The sequence below is a fragment of the Triturus cristatus genome, chromosome 2_1, assembly GCF_964204655.1.
Source record: "Triturus cristatus chromosome 2_1, aTriCri1.1, whole genome shotgun sequence".
NCBI classification, from domain to species: Eukaryota; Metazoa; Chordata; class Amphibia; order Caudata; family Salamandridae; genus Triturus; species Triturus cristatus.
In genome coordinates, this window is record NC_140581.1 from 522,974,414 (window position 1) to 522,999,259 (window position 24,846).

Sequence of the window (24,846 nt, forward strand, 5' to 3'; positions counted from 1 at the left end):
AGACAGAGTGGAGTACACACTCCTTGGTCCTAAACAAAGATGCTATGGAGAAGCTGGGTACCTGATTGCATGTAAGCTCCGTGAAAGGAGGATTGTGGAGATTGTGACAGGGGATGGCTGCAGAATCCACACTGATGAAGGGATTACACAAGCATTTAAATGCTTCTACGCACCTCTGCACAGAGGAAGAGGCAGACCCAAAGTAGACAAGCATGTCCCTCTCTGAGGTCAGAACCGCAAGATTGCCCCTACAAGAGCACAACAACATACACAAGGTCTTTGCTAGCATAGCTAGACTCCATCACAATGATGGATACAATAAGTTAACTTTCTCACTGCAACAGATGTAGACTACAGATTTGATTGTACATTACAAACATAAGCATTCCTACAGGATGAACAAGAATATCCTCTGCCGAATGAAATAAGGCCGCTAGATCGACATGAATACATCATTTATACCGATGATTCTGCTCAGCCTGCCGTAGGGATGAAACACAAATAGTACGCAACATGTGCAATCATAAAGGGGCGCATGCATGACGGAAAGGTACATCCTGAAAAACACACATACAGCACAGATGGCAGAGCCCAAAACCCTGATTCTGGCACTACAAAATACAGATCCTGAATTCCCCACAGTCATAGTGTGAGATTCATACTACTATGTCCAGTCCTATAATGAATATCATCACTATTGGTGCCAGAATGGATTTAGAGATTTCAAAGGTTGTACAATCAAGCAAAAGATGCTTTGGGAACAGGTGGCAAAGCTGAAAGAATAATGGCCAAAGGCTCATGTTATCCTCACATTGAATCATCAACGTGTTGGCGTTAATGTTGAAGGTAATTCCATGGCACATGAAGCTGCTAGGGCAACAGTTCGTACTGCTTCCGTTGCTGAAATCACTCGTTCAAGCACGAGCTTAGACAGAGACATTGTGGTGGCTGTCAATGCTGCCCGCAACGAAACCCACCTGCCGAAACGTTTTCCACTCAAGTACTCCCTACAAGTTAGATTCATAAAGCATTGTGTATGCTCAGATTCCAGGAGTGGGATATAGAGTAATACTAAACACTGATCACAGATTGGGACTGATACTAGCCGCACATGTGGGTCTAGGTTCAGGCCTGACTAAATCTACTGAATGTAGCAACATTACTCACCCAATACCAGTTACTTGTTGAAGACATCAATTGTTGACTGGGCAATACCATTTTAATGTACTATATGGACAGCATATGAGCCTGAATCTTCTACATTTTCTTTATATATGATGTTGAAGGATTGTATTAGTGTCAAAATGTAAACTGTAATAAAAAGTGTAATAAAGAGATTCAAACAAAATAAAATGAGAGTGTGGGTTTCGCACACAGGGGTTACTGCTACAGTCTTGTTACTGAAGCAGCGCTATTGGTGGCCAGGTCTAACAAAACAGACTAAGGACTTTGTCCTTAAATGTGACATCTGTCAACAGGTGAAAGGCACAATCGTAAGGGTAGGCATAGTTTGCGGAGCACTACTACGCAGAACTCCACAAAGTTGAACCAAAACTCAGTGAATTCCGCAACTTCGCTCCGCCAACAGAGACCTCATATATTTTTGGTAAAATAACAAGTATCTCTGTCTTAAACATTTTTTTTTCAAAAACCTTATTAGTTTGATAAAGGCACACATACAGAGTTACATTTCACAAGTCAAAATGTACAGCAAGAGTTGAAAGAACAAGGTAATACTTGAAATAGATAAAGTTTTTATCAATGATGGTGTTTCATCCATCCCCCTAAAGTTAACTAATACATTTTATTGATGGTCTATACAAATGCCAATCCTTATGGCCTGGTGGCAAGGCAAAAAGCAAAGTTCATCAGTTTATTTAGAGACATGTTTAAGTGACCCAACCTTTCCAATTTTTAATGTGCCACAAAACGTTAGCTTCTTCCAATCCCAGAGAAGCACTATCTACATGTACATAAGTCATGACTTTATCAAGAAAAACATTTCTACATTATTTAGTATCCATATCTTTATGGAGGTAAAGAAACAGATTTTGTGCATCCCATAAGGCCTCTTTAGCACAGTTTAACAGTCGCCACGCAGTAGGAGGACGTTTTGCAGAAATGTCTTGTCCATAAAGAAGGGCATTAAAGGATAAAGCAGAAATACCCACAATGTTCAAAAGGAAAGGCTGCAATAAAGTCCAAACGTTTTTGGCATAAAGGCAACCCCACAGCAGGTGGAAAACAGTTTCTTCTTTGCCGCATCTCGTGCGTGGGCAACATGCTGTGGGAACCAATCCTCGCCGATGCTGAAAGACTTTTACAGGGAGGCATCCATGGACAACCATCCAAGCCAGGTCTCGTTGACTGTCGATAATGTCTCTGTGGCCCACCATCTTCCACACCCTCAAAGACTGTAGCTTTGACAGGTTACCCAACACGAAAGGCTGCTCTTGTTTCCGTAACTCCTGTTTCAGTCTGGTAGGGTGGATGCATACATCTCGATCAAAATGTTCAGTGTCCAAAGTCTGTATGAAGGAGCGAAACCCCTTGTAGTATGGCGGTGCATTGTGTGCCAGAGGAGAAAGGTTAGAATGGGCAAATAGTCCAAAACGTCTGAGCATTGCCCCCACAAAATAACGTGTAAATAAGGCAGGGACTGAAACCATGTCTTCATCTGTACGGGACACAACATAGCATAACAATTTAGAAAACAAAAAGGTCTTAAGATCTGGCAAATTGTTTCCCCCATTTTTCCAGGTTTTACAAACTTTCTCTCTATTTAGTTTCTCCATCCTAGAGTTCCATAGAAGGGTAAAAAACATTTTTTGCAATTTCTGTAATGTTTGGTGCTGAGGAGGGAAAACCATAGCAAGGTACAGTAACAGTGGAAACAAGACAGCTTTAATGACTAACACCTTTCCTTCTAAGGTTAGTTTGCGCAAAGACCTAAGAGAAAGTTTCGTTAGTACTTTAGCCTGGACTTCCTTCCAATTTTTTTCCACATGCCCTTGCCCCCCAAAATACACTCCCAAAATTTTAGTGGGTTTTGTGGTAACAGTTACCGGCAGATTTGCCAGTCGATCCCAGGGACCTGTAGTCAGGCAGACACTCTTCCCCATGTTTAAACCCAAACCTGATACTTCCTGGAAAAGAGAGTCCCGCAAAAGAGTTCTGTGCACAGAAGCTGCGGTAGTACACAACAGGGTCACATCATCCATCTATGCGATGACCTTGTTCTGGACCCCAGAACCACCAGGTACAAATACACCTGTTACCAGTTTGTCCTTTCTTAATTTGCACAAAAAAGGCTCTAACACACAAACAAAAAGAATGGGAGACATTGGGCACCTCTGACGCACTCTAGTGTGAATAGGAAAAGCAGTGGCATAAAATCCGTTGATACTAACTTTGCTCTGAGCACCTTGGTAGAGGGTATGTATCATGTTAACAAATGCAGGAGGAACATTCATTTTTGTTAATACCAGATAGAGAAATTGATGTAAAACTTTGTCGAAAGCCTTATGAAAGTCCAGGCTAAGAACACCTAGAGGGAGTGCTCTTTCTTGATTGTACGAAAGTGCATCTCTTAAGGTAACAAGGCTATCCACAATAGTGCGCCTTCTGATTGCACAAGCTTGATCTGGTTGAACACAAGAGGACATAACTCCTCAAAGGCGGCGCGCAAGTACTTTAGCTATGAGCTTGTAATCAACGTTCAAAAGTGAAATTGGCTGCCAATTTTGCAGGGAGGTCTCGTCCCCGGTTTTGTACAAGAGGGTGATAACCCCAGCGGAGAAATCTGCAGAAAAAGTGTTATTAGTAAAACCTTTGTTGGCAACTGCTGTGTAGTCTATACAGAACAGGCCCAAACTTTGCGGTAGAACTACCAAATGAGCCCATCTATCCCAGGGCTAGGACCTCTGGGAAAGAACTGTAAAGCGGATAGCAATTCCGCCCCATCAAAAGGCTGTTCCAGGAATGCTACTTGATCAGTGTTAAGACCCCCTTCCAGTCCTGAACAATTTTTTTAAAGTCCTGAATAGAAGAAGGGTTAGGTGGTGGTGCAGCATAAGTGCGAATAAAGGTCAAAAGCTATCTGTTTGCAATGCTCAATACCTTGCAAAATAACTCCATGCACGTTACGTAGCATTGTCAGCAATTTATGGAAGGATTTTGCTTTTATTTAAATGAATGATGTACATTTTTCATTTTCCTGATGGTATTTAACTCTAGAATGGAATATTGTAGCCTTATTCCTTTTAGGCAACCAGTTATTCATATTCAGTGTGACTAAGCGAATTTCACCTTTCACATCTTTTCCTGCCTCCCCCAATTGGTGGAGAAGAATAAGGCGACGATGTAATTTCTGGTAAGCGTCCCATTCAGCTCAGCATTTGAGCCAGCCTTGTTCTTGAAAGAACATTTTTATTTTATGTTTCACCCAACACCACGGTTTGTACTTATTTGGAAATCTGTTTTCTGTCTTTCCCATGTATGATAGTGTTTGATGTATCTATCACAAATGCTTTCATCTTGAAGGAGCTCATTATTTAATTTCCAAATGCCAGGGCCCCTTTGAGGCTGGCCAGGTGTTGTGAAACAGACAGCCAGAATATGATGATCCGAAAATGGGACTGGTGTAAACCTCCATTTATCTGCGCTCAAAGTTTTGGATGCAAACACAAAGTCCAAGCGGGAGCGGGTGTTTCCATGATCTGCCTCCCACGTAAAGCCTGTACCAGGAGGATAGTGTTTCCTGTAAGTGTCAGAGTTCTAAATCATGAATGAGAGATGACAACAGTTTAGAAGTCACATCCAGTGTGTAAGTTGCCTGTGAACCCTGCCTATCCTTAGAATGCAAAATGCAATTAAAATCCCCCACCAAAAGGGTTGGCGTGGCACCTGCAAGAAAAGGTTTGATAACTTGAAACAACTGTTCTCTCTCTGGCTTGGTAGCAGCAGCATGCACAGCACACAATTTGAAAGGGAGGCCATCCATTAACACGGACAGCAATATAGCTCTCCCTGGCCACAGTATTTTTTTCTCTGTGATCTGCCGTGCCGAGGGCCCATAGGGCCAATATTGCTGAAACGAAAAAGATTTTGGTTGATAAGAAAGATAACATTCTTGTAAACAAATAACATTGAAATTCGTATTCCCAAAATAATCAAGGACTGTCTTCCTACACCTCTCACATTACAAGAGGCTAGGGAGATGGCCATGATAATGAAAAGGAAAAAAACAGCCATATTGCTTAATTTGTAACATGTTCCCCAGAACCATCACATCCAGCCTTAGAAACCTCTTCAGAACTCTGGAGAGTGGACGCCGAAAAAAGGGCCTCCAAGTTCGGCGTGCTCTCCAAATCAAGAAGTGGATTATCTATGATTTCCTGAACCTGGCCAACCTCCTGATATGCCTCCTCTGAATCAGAGAGGCCTAATAAGGCGTCAAACCTTCCCCCTCTAGGAAAGTGATCCAGAGAGGAAGGACGACGCTTAGAACCTGTGGGAAAAGAGGGATCCGCTATTTTTTTTAGAGGTACGTGATTTTTTCTTATTTGAGGTATAAGTAGACCACCCACTATGATCCATTTTTTTGTCCTGACTCTTGTCCACAGCAAGAGGGCCTACTTTCTTCGCTGCCTTTACCAACCGCTGCTGTTTAGGAGCTGGCTGCATTGTTGGGGAAATAACCAAAAAGATTGTCTCAGGCACCACCGTAAGTGAATCCTCAGAAGTGGAGGGTGCCTGGTCAGTACCCTGAGAGGGGGTTGGAACTGACTCAGTTGGTGATAGACCAGCACGCCGCGCCTTTCTATCAAACGCCTCCTGTTTAAGGTGCAGGGTTTCAGTACATTCTGCCTCTGTTTCCTCTGCCTGTTGGGACTGTAAATCGGGGTCTATTTCTGGTGAGGGGTTCTCCCCATACTCTTCATCATTTTCCTCATCATTCTCCTGAGACACCCCGCATCTCCGAATCGCTATGCCATCTATAACCCCCAAAATCTCAGAGTCAGTAACAGCCTGGCCTGCATCAGAGATAGCCGCTGCAGCGCGTGGGGCAGATGGGGGGGGGGGGGCGGAGGATCCTGCGCACTGGCAGCCGAAGCATAGGAAAACTTCCCTTTAGGACAGGTTTTGAACAGGTGTTCTGTACTGCCACATAAGTTACATTTTTTTGGGACCACATAGTCTTGCGCTTTATGATCTGCGACCCCACAATTCTTGCAAACCATGCTGGAGCACTGTTCATTAGCATGGCCAAATTGCTGGCAAAGTCTGCAGAATAGGGGCTGTCCTGAATACACCAAGAACCCCTTATTTTCCCCCAAGGAGAAAGTCTGTGGGGGGTGTGCCAAGCCCCGTATACCAGTTGGGTCTTCCTTAAACGTGACTGTATACTTCCTTTTCCCATTCCATGTTCCACAAATGTTTTTTATCTTTTGCCCACCCCTGATGGTACTGCAGTAACGTTCCAAAAACACCTGAATCAATCTTGGATCATTATATGGGTTGTACATGTGTACCACAAGAATAACTTCCTTTGGGGCAGACATGGAAATAACAGTAAGGCCACTGAAAGAACTGCTGTCCTTACGATCTGCCACATGCTGCAAAAAACTCTAACAAATAGAGTCACTCGAGAAAGTCACATCATAGATGCCTCTTGTAGAAAAATCCTGTATACACTCCACAGCACTCTCTGCAATGCTACATTCCTTCTTAATAATCTCATCCACTAGAAATAAAACATTTCTCTCCTTGCAGTGCACTTCACTTACTACAACTCGCACAGTGTTTGGCACAAAATCAAAGTCATGAGTATTACCCATCATGCGGGAATATGAGGCCATAATGTAGACTTCTAGCAGTCACACCATGCGCCACGTAAGTGGCTGTAGTAAAGACAAAGAGGGCAGCTGTGGGGTTAAATCAAGGAAGGCTGCCACCTCGCTCTGCCTAAGCCTCTGTCTCGGGAAGGTAGGGGTATGAGGGAGCAGGAAGCAGAGGACAGAGACGTGCTGCAGCTCACAGCTGTGAAGAAGCAGGTGAAAGTCTGTGCGAGGAAGAGGGCAGAGCCCCCACCTCCGATTCCTCTCTGCAGCTCCTGTCTCAGTGTGAGAAATGGAAACAATGTCTCAGTCTTACCTCTCTGACAGAAGGTGTAATAGCTCTGTGCCAAAGGGTACCACAGCCTCCCCCAGCGGGGGCTCACTGTGCGAGGACACCTCTACTGCAATAATGTAGACATGGCACCTCCTCGTGAATGGAATAGAAGATTGGGGCCAGCTGGTCTCTTGCTGTATCTGCTACACTGATGCAACACGCCTCCAGGCCAGCTGGTCTCCTGCTGTATCTGCAGTCTGGGATCCACGTTCAGCAGCTGCAGGTTCCTACTCGGAGAAAGCCCCACAGGTATCCCACCGGCTTGAGGCTTCAGCCAGGTCCCGTGCAAGCCAGGAGTCGCAGGCCCATCCTCGCTGGTTTAGGGATTCACTAGCGACCATTCCCCAGTGACGGCCTGTCCACCTCACTCAGGAGTGTCAGCCTGCCCCGGGCAAGCCAAGGGTACGAAGGCCCAAACCCACAGGATTAATGAGACAAGAAGTCTTGATCTCTGGCTCACCTTCACCCCTAGTGACGCAGACTGGCTCCGGTCAAGCCAGAGTGACGCAGGCCCAGACCTTCAGGGATCAGGAGTCACCTCTAGCACTTCAGCACCAACCAAGCTGTTCTCTGTCTTTAAATGCTAAAATACATATAGTAATTTCACAAAAGTGAAAGTTATAATTTAGCAAGCAGTGAGAGAGGTGATGATTTTGGGATCCTCCCTAACCTAGGGAGAGAACCGAGCAGATGCCTTCAAAACAAAGAGCACATCTTGCTGAACGATTCAGTGATGGTCCCATCCTCTTAGGACCACCCCAAGCACAGTTATTATGGGCAAAAATACAATCCCAACCAAAGGCTGGAATTCAACTCGTCGTTACTAGGTGTCCCTCACGAGTCAAATGCAAAAGCATTGAATCAAGCTGCAGTTCCACTAGTCATTACTAGAAGTCCCTCACGAGTCAAATGCAAAAGCATTGAAATTATTACATCAAGCTGCAGTTCCACTAGTCGTTACTAGATGTCCCTCACGAGTCAAATGCAAAAACATTGAAACCCTGAGCTGAGAGCTAATACTATAAATTCTACAAAGAGCTGAACTGCAGCTTCATGAAAAGGTTTCAATGCTTTTGTATTTGGCTCGTAAGGGACATCTAGTAACGACTAGTGGAACTGCAGCTTGATTCAATGCTTTTGCATTTGACTCGTGAGGGACACCTAGTAACGCCGAGTTGAACTGCAGCTCTTTGTTAAATTATTTTGATATTGCATACTATAATATTCACTGCCCACTGCTAATCTCATCCCATAATGCTTTGCAGGGCCTTTGGTTGGGATTGTATTTTTGCCCATAATAACTGTGCTTGGGGTGGTTTTAAGAGGATAGGACCGCCACTGAATCATTCAGCATGATATGCTCTTTGTGTTCAAGGCATCTGCTTGGTCCTCCTCCTAGGTTAGGAGAGACCCCAAAATCATCACTTCTCGCATTGCCTGATATTTATCAATTTCAAAGTTCACTTTTGTGAATTGTTTATATGCTTTTTAACATGTAAAGTTGCTTTATCAAAGCATTTGTAGGTGCAGTTTAGAAGCTGACTCTGCTACGTGGTGGAGCGGATTTTTTGCCTGATTATGTGTTTTTCATGGAATGAGTAGTTAACAAATCTATGCAAACTCCGAGAGTGGAGCGTCCGCCTCAGACACCTCTATTGATCTCAGACAAGCCTTTGGTGGTTGTTTATTTGGATCACTGTGGCCCCTTACAATCAGACGGGGCATGCAAGTACATCTTGGTGGCAGTGGATTCATGTTCCAGATTCCTGTGGGTTTGGCCGCAGCACTCAGCTGACGCTCGAACTGTTATAAAGGATTTGTGAGTCTTCATCGGGATATACGCAATTGGCACACTACATTCTGACCAGGGCCCAGCGTCTAGCTCTCGGGCTTACAAAGAAGCCATGGGAAGTTTGGGTGTGGCCTTGCGGTACTCCTCCCCTACCATCCTAAGGAACATTTGGTAGTTGAGAGGGAAAACCATGACTTAAAGCAGTCCCTAACAGTAATGGCATTAGGCTCGGGTGGCAATTGAGTCAATCACCCATCTGGGGTCCAGGGGGCCCTCAATACGATGCCAAGAAACTCCCTGGGGGTTGTACTCCTTATGAACTCCTGTTTGGTGTGAGAATGTGGGTACCAGACATTGATAATGTCAGCACAGTGGCGGCAGAAACACCATTTGACATCAATCAATATTTTGCTGTGTTACAGGAACTCAGTAAATTCCAGGGCGCTCAAAGCAATGTCCAAGTTAAACGCACCACCACTGGAGAAGTGAAGGTCATACCGGCAAGACCTGCATGAGTCCCAAAGATCGGGGATTTGGTCAGAGAAAAATTGTGGACAAGGAAGAATTGATGCCATCTTACAGAGCACCTATACCTGTCCTGGCTGTTGAAGGCACAAGAATGGTACTTCTTCCACCCCTTGCCGGTCGCAGAGACAAAACGCTTGTCTCCATTGATCTGATCAAACCACACTATGTGGCCGATTCTCAACAGTAAGCTGTGCGGACTCCTGTGTAGCCGCCGCACTCCTCTCGCTGCCATTCAGGAAGATCAGATGGAAGCTTTAATAACTACAGAAGATTTCCCTCTCCGAAGAGAAACTGCAAATAACAATGAAGTATTACTTCTTCCTGTTGAAACAACTACAACTGTACAGTCAACAAGTACAGAAATATAAATTTGAAAAATTGACGATGTCTATGTGAATATGCCATAGATCGATTCATCTCCCAGTTCTACAAAACCTGCTGACCTGCCAAAAATAGACCAGACGGCATCTGGCTACTCTGTGCATTATGACGACTTCTCATCGGATTCAAATAAACCTAAGCTGCCACCACCGCCTCTCCATTTTAAGCTACGAGTGTATGCTCTCTATCTTTTACTGAAAAATACATACTTTCATCCATTGATGCATCTCTGGATTACATTTCAATTACTTTTCCTGGTCCTGTGGATTGGTTTGGTAAATGTCTTTTTCCTACTTCTAAATGGACACTATCTCCCAGGATGCTCTGCAGTACAACTTGTGAACTTAGTTCTGAAACCACATGCATCATCGCACCTTGATCTATGGGACATGTCCCTGGTGGACATTACAGCAATGCCAGCTTCAGAAGGAATAGTATGGGACAGGGTATTGTTTGATGTGTATCATTCTACTGAACTTTCACAAATTGCATATTTGTTTAAAATTTCTTTAAATTATATCATCACCTCTAGTACTTTCTCTGATGATTGGGACATTGAAACTGTGCACAATTTGCTTGAGATCTAGAACAATCAGCTGCATTTTCTAATTATAAATTGTATGATGAGGCATCTAAATTTTGGCAACATGTTTGGTTATCAACATTATGGTCACCATTTCTTACACTTAGCTAGTATCCCAAGTGCTGTTTATAATTATACTAAATAGGAACAAGGCCCAACACCGCCAAAAGGTACTTCGCACATCAGATCCAGCCTTATATTATAGGATTGCACCTACACCCGCAAAGAAAAATATGCCAACAAACACCAAGCTGATATACTCCGTTTCCTTTATTTTCCAACTCTCTATACAGGGTTTCGACTTTTGGAAACACACCATAGACACAAAATCTGTCTGGCAGGTTCGGGAACTAAGGCCTTATTCAGAACATGCTTCATACCACATCAAATAATTTTCCTGAATAAAACAGTGCAAAAATCTTCCTGTCTAGGAGTAGCAAAAATGAAGGATTTGAACACACCTCGTATTCCTGCATTCTCACGCTTTGAAAATTGGCAGCATCTAACACATTGTAGTGAGGAAACACCATATACCATGATACATAACAGCTCCTTTAATTCATCATACCCCAATTGGAAGGGATGGTTAGTTTGGCCTGAGGACACTAATGGTTGTTAATCTAGATGCCTGGGCAACACCGTAGAGTGTAGGATCAATAGGCCTGACCAGCGATATGTACAAACAGAACACTCGGGGTAGGAACATCATATAGTTTCGCAAATTTGTGCCTCGATTGGCTAAAAACCTCAACACTCTCTCAGGTGAAGCAACACTTGTCCTTACTTTCTCATGACATGGATCTCAGGGATTTTCTATTAGGTCCCCGGAACCCACGTCAAAAGCGCTTCTTGTATGGAATATATTATGAACTGTTGAAAATGTCTTAACAGGAAACTGCTGAAAGATTGCGTGAGATTGACAGGGTTAACTTAGAAAAGGCTTTAGCTGTGGTTGACTATGGTATCAATCAATCAATCAATAAATCAATCAAGGGTTTATATAACACCACTACTCACCAGTAAGGGTCTCAAGCTGCTGGGGGAGGGCTGCTGATCCATCTGGGTGCAGGGGTCCAGTCAAAGAGCCAGGTTTTGAATCCTTCCTGAAATGAGTCAGCAATGGGGGTTACTTGAGGTAGAGAGGCAGGGTGTTCCAGGTCTTTGGCAGAGAAGGTGGGAGAATGATCTTCCTCGGTTTTGGTCTTGTGGATCCGTGGGATGGTGGCCAGGACCAGTTGGGAGGAACAAAGGTATCTGGCAGGTACGTGGAATGAGAGGTGGTGGGAGAAGAGGGTGGGGCTCAGGGAGAAGACCTGGGGCACTCAACAGCTGATCTCTGTAGGTTCCAGGAGGAACGGAGGTAGTCTGACTCACCATGGTCAGCTGGTAAGGAAGGAGTGGATCCAGTCCAGGGCCTTGTCACAGGTGCCGGCATCGTGGAGTCTCAAGATTAGGGTGCGGTGGGAGACAGTATCGAAGGTGGCCGAGAGGTCCAGTAGGATGAGGGCTGTGGTTTCACCTTGGTCGAGGAGGGAGTGTATGCCATTGGTGATGGTGAGGAGTGTGGTCTCGGTCCTGTGGTTGTTTTGGAAGCCAGATTGGGAGATGTCCAGGACGTGTTTCCCTTCGATGAACTCAGAGAGTTAGGCATTGATGGCCTTCTCGATGACCTTAGCTGGTGTTGAAAATTAAAACAGCGATATGATTAAGCATTCACTAAAGACATGAATTCCCCTTACTTGGACCAAGTTTCTCTCCTTATGTTGACTAATGTCTGGATTCCATTTTGTATTGTCGTGTCTCCACGTGCTCAGCACGAGAAGAGTCCTATCTTCGTGTCAGCTGCTCTCATAATCTGCCTAGTAACAGTCTATAAATAGCTCCTTTGTTCGTCTGGCGCATGCCCACACTTGACCACATCTGTTATCAGTTAGTCCTTGCTTGACCATGTTTTCGCGGGCTTAGGAGTGTGTTAACTCCGCCCACATATTGATTCTGTATTGAAAATGTCCATAAAAGGTAATACTCTTTGCCTCGTGTTGTATCCACCCACTTATGAGCCCCTCTGTTGTGTATAAAAGGGGACTGTGTATGCAAGTTCTGTGTGCTACTCTATGCAATACTGAAGAGTGTTGTATGGGTTGTAGGACCACCCTTAAGGGTTAATAAACTCTGTCTTTGTATTTGCAGTTTCCGTGCCAACTTCCTTCTAGCTTTCGTTACAGGAGGGCGAACCCTTGTATTTGCGGGCCTAGCTGGGGCCTGTATTCCTCAATTGGCGCCCGTCACGTGGGGCTCATCGGCGACTCGGATGCTCGAAGGACTGGTCGTGACGAAGGTGAGGAATTCGGCCGGGGATGTGATCACTGCCAGTGGCGTTTTAGTCCTGGCATCCCGAGGTTTTCTTCCTTCCCTTCCGAACTGACCTTCTGGGTGGCGCCGGTCCTCGACTGAGACCTCTTCTGTCGGTTTGCCGCGACAGCCGTTTGGGCGAATTTTGGAACTTGGCAGTTGGAACCTGGACACTCTTGATTGGTAAGAACCATTGTACGGTACTTGCTCCGAGTTTTGAAGCCTGGGTTGGCTATTTGAGTTTGATTTGTGATGACCGGTCATATTTTGTATTGATTATTGTGAGAATATATGCGTTGCAACACATATAGGCAGGTAATGTGGAGATATTTCTCCGGAGCTGTGTAAATTTGAACGGCGCAAAGTTTAAGTGCCATTTCTGATAATACTGCATATTTTGCATTATTTTTGAGCATGCCTGCTTTTAGCGCACTCCGTAAGTGGTGCTGCTGCTTTGGAAACCGGTTAAACCTCGAGGAATCTGCTCCAGCCCCCCCAGAGGGGACTCCTAATAGAGATATGTATGTGAAGCATGGTCTTTCCTCTATAATGTACAGCACAGTATGGAGGAAATACACCAAAAAGGATCCTGAGTTACGATGGCCTTTGTATGGATCGTTTGATATGCGAAAGATTGAGTATGTGGAACAGTGTATGTGTAAACGGCGTGCTCGCCAAGACATGTTTGAATGTGTACGGTTATGGGTGAAGGAAGTGCGTGAGCGAGAGAAACGTGAGAAAGCGCTGTTTGATAAAGAGCAACGAAAAAATGATCATGTGAGAGCGCAGGAAGCGAAGCGTCGGGAAGAAAGAGAACTGGCGGAGAGACAAGAGAAAGAGCGTAGGCTGCAAGTCTCGGGTCAATATGCCGTCCGCCAGCCACTTTATCCTGTCCTTACTAATCTTGAAGATGATTTTTATTTATTAGATCGCTCTCCACCCCCTTATGTTGGCGCGTCTGCCCCGAGGTCACAGGCTTCTGGATCGGTTTCGGATAAGGTAGACACGCGGTCCATGTTATCAACTGAGCGTATGGGTGAGCTTCGGAAACTTTCTCTTCGTGCACTTAAGGGCAAGTTATCCCTTTCTGAATTGTTGGACTCTTTGGAACAGTGGCGGGATAGAGAGAAGTTGTATTTTCTTGAAACCTTTTCTGATGAAGTGATTACTGCCTTTCGGAAATATTCAGAAGTTTTTGAGCCTGATGATGTAGTATTAGATGCTAAAGCATTACGTAACAGTGTTTTTTCTCCCTCTAAGGCACCTGATGCGGTCCGGCGACTGTTTGCATTGCGGGACGCGGCGAGTGAACTTAAAGAGAGAGCGCGCCTAAAGACAGGGGAGGAGGAGCAATCGGATTCACGTATCGGCGGCGGCCAATCATCTACCTCCTACTCAGATAAGAGCGAACTAGTGCATGCTAAACCGATGCGAGAGGCGGCACCTTTGTATGTCCCTCCTAAAGGAGCGGGAACTAGTTCAGATATTACTTCCGCCGATGCTAAGGGATATTTTGTGTATAATTGGGTTTATACTCCCTGGCATAGGGCTGATGTTATGGCATTAAAGAATGCATTGCCTGACCCCCGCAAGAATCCAGCGGCCTTTTATGAAGAGGTCGAAGGGGCCTTGAATTCTTGTACTATGACTTTAGCAGATATAGATTTGTTCTTTGGGCTCATATTACCACCGGATATGTGGAGATCTGTGCGGAAGGTGGATGATGTTGCCGCTTTTAAGGCTAGGTGGTCCGAGATTGAGGATGAGGATAGGGAGAGAAAACCCGCGCAAAAACCACCGCGGATTATTTTAGATCTTCCTGCTGATATCTTGACGAAGTTGAAAACGATTATTCCCCCTAAAAAGATTGATTGGAATATGTTAGCCTCGTGTAAACAGAAGGTTGATGAATCAGTTTCAGATTAATTTACACGCTTTGAGGAGACATTTCATGATTTCAGTGGTCAGTCGCTTACGGATGATACGGGCCGGCATCTTTTTGTGGATAAATATGTGGCGAATTTATTACCGGGAATAGCAGCTCGTTTAAAAGCGAGTGAAAGTTCTTGGTCCACCTCGTCTCCGGCATCCCTTCTGACTATGGCCCAGTACTATGAGCGTCAGGAACAAGAAGCGAAGGGGAATGAGGAGAAGAAATCGAAAGATTTGGAAACTAAGGTGATGTTAGCACAAGTATATGGTCCGCCTCGTCGGGTTGTAGAACGAGGTAGGGGAGGATTCTATGGTCCCTCTTCGGGTCGGTCAGATGTAAATAGAAATCAATGTGCGTATTGTAAGCAGTCGGGTCATTGGGCCAGAGAGTGTCCGGTGTTGTATGCATCTCGTCAGGGACGTGGTCAGGGACCACCGAGAGGTAGAGGGGGCTTTTCGAATTATAGAGGGAACTCTAATGATCGTACTCGGTTTGAGTCTAGCGTACAGCAACGGGATAGGCCTAATGTGTTTGATAGGCAACACCAGTATCAAATGTCTGGGAACGACCGTTCTGGGTACCATGACTCACAGCATGCGTAGGATTGCGTTGGATGGGGGTTTGAATCAGTCGAAGTGCCGGTTGATCAGAAGGGTCCTTATGTTTCAGCAAATGTTTTGGGTTCTACTGATCGGTTCCTAGTTGATACAGGAGCTACTCGCAGTGCACTGTCCAAACAATTGGTTCCGAGGGCTCCCCCATCTGGCTAAATGGTTACATCGGTAGGGTTTGATGGTACACTCTCTCGAAGCCCTCTTTCCCGACCCCTGGCATTCCATGTTGACAACCTTTCCGCGTCCTGTCCGTTTCTGCTTGCCCCGAACACGCCTGACAACATTATGGGTCTTGATATGCTCAAGTACTTCAGAGCAACGATCCGCTGCTCCCCTACTGGAGTACGTGTGATCTTAAATGATAATCACCCCATGACAGAACGGATGTGTGTGGTTGCGGAGGATACTGCATTAGCTTCCCTCCCTCATTCTTTGTGGGCCACTTCGGATACCGATGTGGGACAGATGGTGATTCCGCCTGTCCACATTAGTGTCCAGGAGGGTGCGGTGTTACCGCGCCTCCCTCAGTATCGTATTTCCCAGGAGGGGGAGGAGGCACTCATACTGATTGTGCAGGATTTGATTAAGGTGGGAGTAGTGGAGGAAGTTCCCTATAATGTCTGCAACAGTCCCATTTTACCCATTTTGAAGAAAGATACCGATGCCAGGGTTTATCGTTTTATTATTGACTTAAGGGAAGTGAACAAGATTGTGATACCCCAGTATCCAGTGGTTTCTGATATCACGACGTTACTTACTCTGGTCCCGCCAACGGCGACCACGTTTTCAGTTATTGATTTGAAAAATGCTTTCTTTTCCATTCCTATCCACCCTGATAGCTGATATCTTTTCGGTTTCACTTTGGATAATAGGTCTTATAGGTGTTGTAGAATCCCTCAGGGTTATACAGAGAGCCCTAGTATTTATAGTCAAGCATTGAAAAGGCAATTGGATTCCTTTGTTCTGCCTGAGGGTGTCGCCCTTATACAATATGTCGATGACATCTTGTTGGCGGCCGACACTCCTGAGTTGTGTGAGCAGTGTACGTTATCCTTGCTTTCCTTTTTGGCATCTCACAATCACAAAGTGTCGAGGAAGAAATTGCAATTTTGTAGACCAAAGGTGACTTATTTGGGTCACCTTTTGTCTAAGGAGGGGCGTGCACTCACACCAGATCGTATTCAAGCAATTTTGGACACGCCAGTACCTTCCACACAGACGGATGTGCGTGCATTTTTGGGTCTTGCTTCTTTCTGTAGGCAATGGATATTGGGGTTTTCACACATAGCTAAGCCATTGTTAGCACTTTTGACAAAAGACACACCGATCCCTCTTCCCTGGTCAAATGAGTGTGAAATTGCCTTTCAGCAATTACGACAAGCCCTTTGTTCAGCAACAGTGTTAGGTACCCCTGATTATACGAAGCCCTTTTCACTGTACGTGCATGAGAAAGATGGATGTGCATTATCAGTTTTAGTGCAGATGCACGGCGACAAGCAGCGCCCTTGTGCATATTTTTCGGCTGTACTTGATCCTGTTGCCCGAGCGTTGCCTGGTTGTTTTCGCTCGGTTGCGGCGACAGCTGTGTCAATACGCCAAAGCGAGGGAATTGTGTTATCTCATAAGCTGTTGGTATTAGTCTCCCATGCTGTTGATGCCCTGCTTAATCAGATAAAGACGCAACATTTGACCAGTGCCCGTTTAACGGGATATGAGTTGACGCTTTTGGCTCCTCACATTACGTTAAAGAGGTGTGCAACGTTAAATCCAGCCACATTGTTGCCGTTCCCGGAAACTCAGTCTGAAGCACGAAAAGCACATGATTGTATTCTTGTGACTAAGGAACAAACAAAGGGTCGTATTGATCTCCAGGATACGCCCTTTACAGATGTAGATGGAGAACTGTGGGTGGACGGATCATGCCTGAGGCTACCAGATGGTACGACTTCAGCAGCGTATGCAATTACCACATTACAAACAAAGTGGAGACTGCACGCATACCGCAGAAATCAGCTCAAGCAGCGGAACTGATAGCATTAACACGAGCATGTGAGCTCAGTGCAGGATTGTGTGTGAATGTTTATACAGATAGCCGCTATGCCTTCGGAGTAGCGCACGATTTCGGCCTACTCTGGAAGGAGAGAGGCTTTCTAACGTCACATGGAGCACAGATAATGTATGGGGAGTTAGTTCACAACCTTTTGACTGCATTAACATATCCAAAGAAGATTGCTATAGTTAAATGTAGTGCCCATAAGAAAGTGGTTGATAAAGTTGGAAAAGGGAATGCTTTAGCAGACCGGGTGGCACGAGAGACTGCGGTGCAGCCTGGTGCTACTGCAATGTATGTTGTGAAGTCACAGGCAGAAAGATGGCACGATGCAAGGAGAGAAGTGCTGGAAATACAGAGGACCGCTTCCGATAAGGAACGGGAGCAATGGTCCAACGATGGAGAATTAGATGATGAAGGGTGTTGGAGAAGTAAGCAGATGGATAAGTGGAAGTTACCCACTGCCTTCGTACAACCTATGGTTCAGATGGCACATGGACTAGCGCATGTCGGAGCTTCCGCAATTGTTAAATTACTCACACGAGTTTGGGAGCATCCAGAGATCGCTAGTACGGCAAAGAGGGTAGTGCAGACCTGCATGATTTGCCTGAGGTATAACCCGGGAAAGGGTACCCGAACTCCAGCAGGAGGATTTGCGACACCTACTGCACCCTTTGAGGTTTTGCAGATGGATTACATTCAGCTTGAGCGCTGTAACAATCTGAAGTATGTTTTAGTAGTGGTTTGTGCCTTCAGTAAATGGGTTGAGGCATACCCTACAAAAGACAATACTGCAATGACTACAGCCAAGATGCTATTGAAGGAGTTCTTCCCTCGATATGGTGTTTGCAGATTGTTGTGGAGTGATAACGGACCTCATTTTATAGCGGACGTTATCAAGTATGTCCTGAAAGGTCTAGGCATTACCCAGAAGTTTCATGCAGTATTCCACCCTCAGTCTGCGGGATTGGTTGAGAAATATAACGGTACTTTGAAGCTTAAGATCGCTAAGATTCAAGGTTCGACTTCTTTGACTTGGCCAGACGCTTTACCGCTGGCATTATTGTCAATTAGATCGATACCGCATTCTCGGACCGGTCTCACACCCTACGAGATTGTATTTGGACGCCCAATGAATATTTGGGGTCCACCAAAACCGAGGCTAGTGTATGATGTACCTTGTGTAATGATGAATGATTATCTGGCACAGTTAACAGATAATTTGGTTTCTATTCACCAACAGGTTCGAGAAGCGCTCCCTGATCGGTCCACAGGTGAAGGACATAACCTCCGGCCTGGGGATCATGTCATGATCAAGGTGTTCGAAAGGACGAACAGCCTTTAGCCGAGATGGGTTGGTCCTGAGCAAGTCTTGCTCGCAACGAGGACAGCTGTGCGGGTTTCCAACCGGAAGAACTGCATCCACTCCTTGCACTGTCGTAAAGTGCCGCCTGGATTGGTGGAGCCTGCTGTGTTGACCGACCATCGAGAAATCCTGACTGCGGAGAAGGGCCGTGCTGTGGAACCGAACGACACTGAGGAGCTCTTCCCGGACCAAGCGATTCCTGGAGGAAGAAGATATCACCTTAGACCAAGGAAGTGATTGCTGTATCCAAAGTTGTCAGAACGGCCCTTAGGTTAGTGAAACAGAGAGCCAATGTGGCAAGGGGGGGGGATCAGCCCTGCATTAGTGTAGTGACACCCGTCTTGGCCCGCTGGTGAAGAAATCAACGGCTGCCTAAGGGGAAGAGTTCTGACAACCTTTTAGTTTCAGGAAGATAGTGATTTCTTACTACAAGATGGAGAAGAAGAAGATTTTTTGTGCGACAAGCTTTATTATCATTGTGGCTATTGTTGGTATAACCACATGGTTTGTTGAAGATGTGACTCCTGCCCGTGAGTTGCTTGTTTTGACCACTCCAGTGCCTGAGGAGCACTACTTTTATACCCTCCCGTATCAAGAATTGAAGCATCGTCAGTCTTATTTGAATAACACCTTCATCCAGATGTTGCATCATACCCATGTTGCTACGAATGCTACGAATTGTTGGATATGTGGTATGATGCCAGCTCATCAGAAGAAAGGAGGAACGCCATTCATACCTCTTCCTTTCTCTCACAATGGCTCGTGTAGAGCATGGTACACTTTGCTTTTTGCCACACGGAAACCTACAGTGGGACGATTACTCTTCAGACTTAATAAGGAATGTCATCAGGATAAAGATGGCTATCCACAAGCGAATGGGACAATATGGGAATGGGAAGAATATCGACCAGATAATGAATCGATTCCCTACATTTTCACGAACACCAGAGACACTACAAGGAATGAACAATTTGTGATTCAAGTGGCACAAGCTCAAGCGGACCTATGTGTCCAGAGTGTGGGTTATATTCCAGTTGGTGTTAGTGACTGTATTATTGTTTTGAATATAGACAGTCTAAATAATAGTACTTTCTTAGCCTCCCACAACACATACTTTGTATGTGGGAATAAGGGTTATTATCGTTTGCCAGCCGGCTGGTCCGGAGTATGCTATGTAGCATTCCTATTACCTCCTGTATTTTTGGCACCTGCATCTTATCATAAAGATTTGAAGTTGTTGAATAATGTGACTGTAAATAGGTATAAACGTACTCTATCTATTGATGATGTTGATCAAACTGATACTAGTTTGCAGCAGTATATTGATTTTAACTTAGGATTGTTTTTCTTTGTTGGAGCTGCCCTAAATAGTAGGAAGGTTCGAAGATTAACAAGAGTTGTAGAGGCTGTGACAAATCAAACCGCTGCTGCTCTTGGGAATCTTACGGAAGAATTACAAATTACTAGAATTGTTGCATTACAGAATCGTATGGTATTAGATGTTATGTTAGCCGACCGAGGTGGAGCATGTAAAATTATCGGAAGTAGTTGTTGTGTGTTTATTCCTGACCATACGCCATCAGTTTATAATGCTATTAATACATTGCATAAAATCGCAGCTGAAATCCATACAGAAAATGGCACTTGGACATTTTCTGGATGGTTTTGCGCATTGATCACTACATGGGGATGGAAGGTTTTAACTGGTCTCTGCATTATTGTGGCAATTCTGTTTTCCTGCTGCATTTGTGTCCAGTGTGGTCCTTTACTCTGTTCTTTATGTGTGTCATTTTGTATTCCTGATAAGAAAGCTATTGCCAATGTCACCTATCAGAAACATCTAACTAAAGAGGTAGAAGAGATGATGAAAATTGACATATATGATGATTATCCTAATAAGCCGGATGTCTTCAGTAAATGCTGAAAGGGTCGTCTGTTGAAAATTAAAACAGCGATATGATTAAGCATTCACTAAAGACATGAATTCCCCTTACTTGGACCAAGTTTCTCTCCTTATTTTGACTAATGTCTGGATTCCATTTTGTATTGTCGTGTCTCCACGTGCTCAGCACGAGAAGAGTCCTATCTTCATGTCAGTTGCTCTCATAATCTGCCTAGTAACAGTCTATAAATAGCTCCTTTGTTCGTCTGGCGCATGCCCACACTTGACCACATCTGTTATCAGTTAGTCCTTGCTTGACCATGTTTTCGCGGGCTTAGGAGTGTGTTAACCCCGCCCACATATTGATTCTGTATCGAAAATGTCCATAAAAGGTAATACTCTTTGCCTCGTGTTGTATCCACCCACTTATGAGCCCCTCTGTTGTGTATAAAAGGGGACTCTGTATGCAAGTTTTGTGTGCTACTCTATGCAATACTGAAGAGTGTTGTATGGGTTGTAGGACCACCCTTAAGGGTTAATAAACTCTGTCTTTGTATTTGCAGTTTCCGTGCCAACTTCCTTCTAGCTTTCGTTACAGGAGGGCAAACCCTTGTATTTGCGGGCCTAGCTGGGGCCTGTATTCCTCACTGGGAAGGGGAGCAGGAAGATGGGTCTGAAGTTCCTGAGGTCAGTTGGGTTGGCGGATGGCTTCTTTAGCAGGGGGTTGATCTTGGCGTGTTTCTAGTTGTTGGGGATGGTGGCGGTCTTAATGGAACAGTTGATGGTGCGGCGAAGCTTGGGGAATGATGGGGGTAGCTGCTCTATGGAGGAGTGATAGGTGCAAAGATCCAAGGGGGATCCAGAGTGGATGCTCTTCATGGTCTTGAGTGTGCTGTCTGTGATGAGCGGAGTCCAGTTGAGCAGGAACTGTTGGGGTTTGGCGTGGTTGCGAGCGCGTGTGTCGGGCATGGTGAGAGGGTTTCGGGTGTCGAAGCTGTCGTAGATGTGCTTGATCTTGTGGCAGAAGAAGGTGTCGAGTTTGTTGAAGAGGTCTTGGGAGGGTTGGATGTCTGTGGTCTTGCTGTTGGGCCTGGCGAGCTCCTTGATGATGGCGAAGACTTCTTTGCTGTTGTGTGTATTGGCATTGATTTTGACATGGAGGGCCGTTTTCTTTGTGGTTTTGACGGGGAGGTGGTATCCGTTGATGGCGGTTTTGATGGTTACATGGGTCGTAGCAGTTACTAGCTGCTTGAGGCCAATGTTGGCGAGGCTCTCCAGAAGACGCGGTGTTCTGGTCACTGGGGTTGTCCAGGTGAAAGTTGAGGTCGCTGTGTAGGATGTAATCTGTGGATGCGAGCTGAGGTCGGCAATGGTGTCAGTAAAGGGCGTGTGTCAACATGGAGGCCTGTAGACGAGGGTGCCGCAGAGGGTGGTGTCAGGGTTGGTCTGGATCTGGAAGTGGAGGTGGAGGTGCTCCATGGTTGTCGTTGGGTCGTCCAAGTGAGTGGTCAGACAGAGGGTGTTCTTGTGGATGATGGTGAAGCCTCCTCCTGGTTAGTCGGCGTGGTCCTTGCTGATGATTTTGTAGCCATAAGTGATGGCGGTAGCGATGTCCAGGCCATTTGCTGGGGTCAGTCCAGGTTTCCGTGAGAAAACAATCTTGGTAGAGGCAGCATCGAGGAGGTCCCAGATTTCTGTGGCATGTTTGTGGAGGGAGCACAGGTTGAGGAGGATGTAGCTGAGCCAGTCGGTTGTGCTGTTGGTTGGTTGGGCTGCGAGAGGAGCTGGCGTGTGGAGGTGGCAAGGGTGTAGCTTCAGTTCGGGCAGGAGAAGAGTCCTTGGGTGTCATTCGATGAGGAGAAGTGGCAAGCGGCATGTCATCCTGTGCTGAGGGCGTGGAGGTTGCTGGCTTTGTATCGGTGGGAGGTCTGAGAACCAGGGTCTGTGGCACTGAGTGAAGTCCATGTGGAAATTTAGTTTACAACTGAACATTATCTGCGCCATCTTGCCTCTCCCCAGCGCGACACACAGGAAAGCGCACGGCAACCATTTTAGGCACCCTGGTCTCTCTCTCTCATTGCCGATCGCCAGCGCGTCCCCCTGGCGCTGCAAGCATTCCCCCGCGCGCCGGCCACCCCCGCTCTCTCATACAGGGCCATAAACCCTCTCCTTCTGCGCGACCCTGCCATGGAACCACATCCCACGCCTGACCGACATCCCATACATGGTCATGCATCTCTTTGATAACCCCCTTCCTCTGCGCCCCATTGTCCGAACCGATCCCAGGCCATCACCTAGCCCTGCGGATGCAGTTTATTGCCCCTACTGTAAGGGAAACACCCCACATCAAAGGGATTACAGTAGATCAAGGCCCCCCCACCCCCTGAGACCCGACCGGTCGCACACACCCCCGGGAATTGGCGGAATGTCCAGCTGTGTGATAGCCATCTCCTACTGTGGGTGGGGTGGGGACTTCCACTGTAGATATGTGTGGGAACGAGCTCGAAGTGGGGATTCCGAGGATGTTCTTTCATGTATCACGACAATCTCAAGAATGTGCCATGTATGATAAACCTGCAATAAAGTCATAAACCTGTGTATAAGAGGCCAGGCCTCAGAGATGCAGTTAGAGCACCTCGTGACGATACTTCGCTGTCTGATCTGATGTGTTGCACTCCGACGGAATAAAACTTTGTTTCCTGCCTTCCAGTCTCCGGCGCCTGCCTCTTTATTGGTTTAGCATCGAATGGTATAAGAGGCGATTACCGCCGGGCAATACTTGAAAGGTTATCGACTACGACTGCCGCTACCATTTAACAATTGGCGTCCCAAGCGTGGGGCCCATCAGCGACACGTGGATCCAGTGGGAGAGGTCCCGACGACAGAGTGAACGACTGCAACGATCGGGAGAGCTCCTGCCCGATAGACCCTCGTCTGGCAGCCGATCATCCGAACTTCACTGGTTCCGAGCAGACCTCTCTCGAGTGATCTACGGTCCTGACTGGGAACCATCAGGAGTGCCGCAACAAATACGGAGATTAGAGGACGATCGGGCGCTGGAGGCGGAAGACGAGAAACTGTCCACGCGGTCCGGGTAAGGTCGTGAAACACGACAAATTGCGAAACGATTGATTGATTGATTGAAAAATACTAGTATTGCTTATTGATTGTTCTCTTTGAGATATTCGCTGTCTACAAATGGGGAGGAGTAGAAATACTCTCTCTCTCTCCCTTTGCAGATAGTGAAGGGTAGGTAACACAGACTTTTGTCCCCGTTGTAACCCGTCGTGCCTATCTTTATCTCCCCACTGATTGATTGTCCGAACATTGATTGTTTTGAAGGATAGTGCTCTTTGAGATATTCTCTGTTTGCAAATAACGTAGAATAGAAATATTCTGTCTAGTCTTTGCAAATAGTGAAGGGTAGGTAACGCAGACTTTTGTCCCCATTGTAACCCGTCGTGCCTATCTTTATCTCCCCATTGATTGATTGATTGTCCGAACACTAGTTGTTCGATATTGGTTCTTTGGAGGTATTCTCTGCTTACAAATAATGAGGAATAGAGATATTCTGTCTAGTCTTTGCAAGCAGTGAAAAGATAGGTAGTGCTGACTTTTGTCCCCGTTGTAACCCGTCATGCCTATCTTCTCCCCACTGATTGGTAGTTGGTTCTGCCCGGACCGCTTATTAGAGGTGGACCATCCGGCTCCACTGGAAGGCACCCCTAATAAGGACATGTTCACTAAATATGGACTAGTCGCCGTCGCTTATAGCAAGCTATGGCATAAATATACAAAGGGGGACCCCGAGAGTCAGTGGCCACTGGTGGGATCCTTTTTGACCCTACAAAACTAAAGAAACACTAGGAAATAGCCCTTTGTGGGATATATGAAACTAGGGGAAGGAGCCAAGCTCACGGTCAAGACGACCACGAGGTAACTCGGCTCCGTCGCTCTCGCTGCCTAAACATGTCTGCCCTACCACCCACCCCGCCCAGTAAACACGACAAAATCCTGCACAACCGGAAACCTGCTGATACCCACCATCGACGTCACCAAACTGGACTAGAATCACGCACAATTGGACTATGCCATTTTCTTATTACACAGTAACATCCTTGTGCTCGTTGCTAGATTGCAAAATATGTACAACACTCCAACAAAGTAGTATGACTAAAACATTTTTAATAAC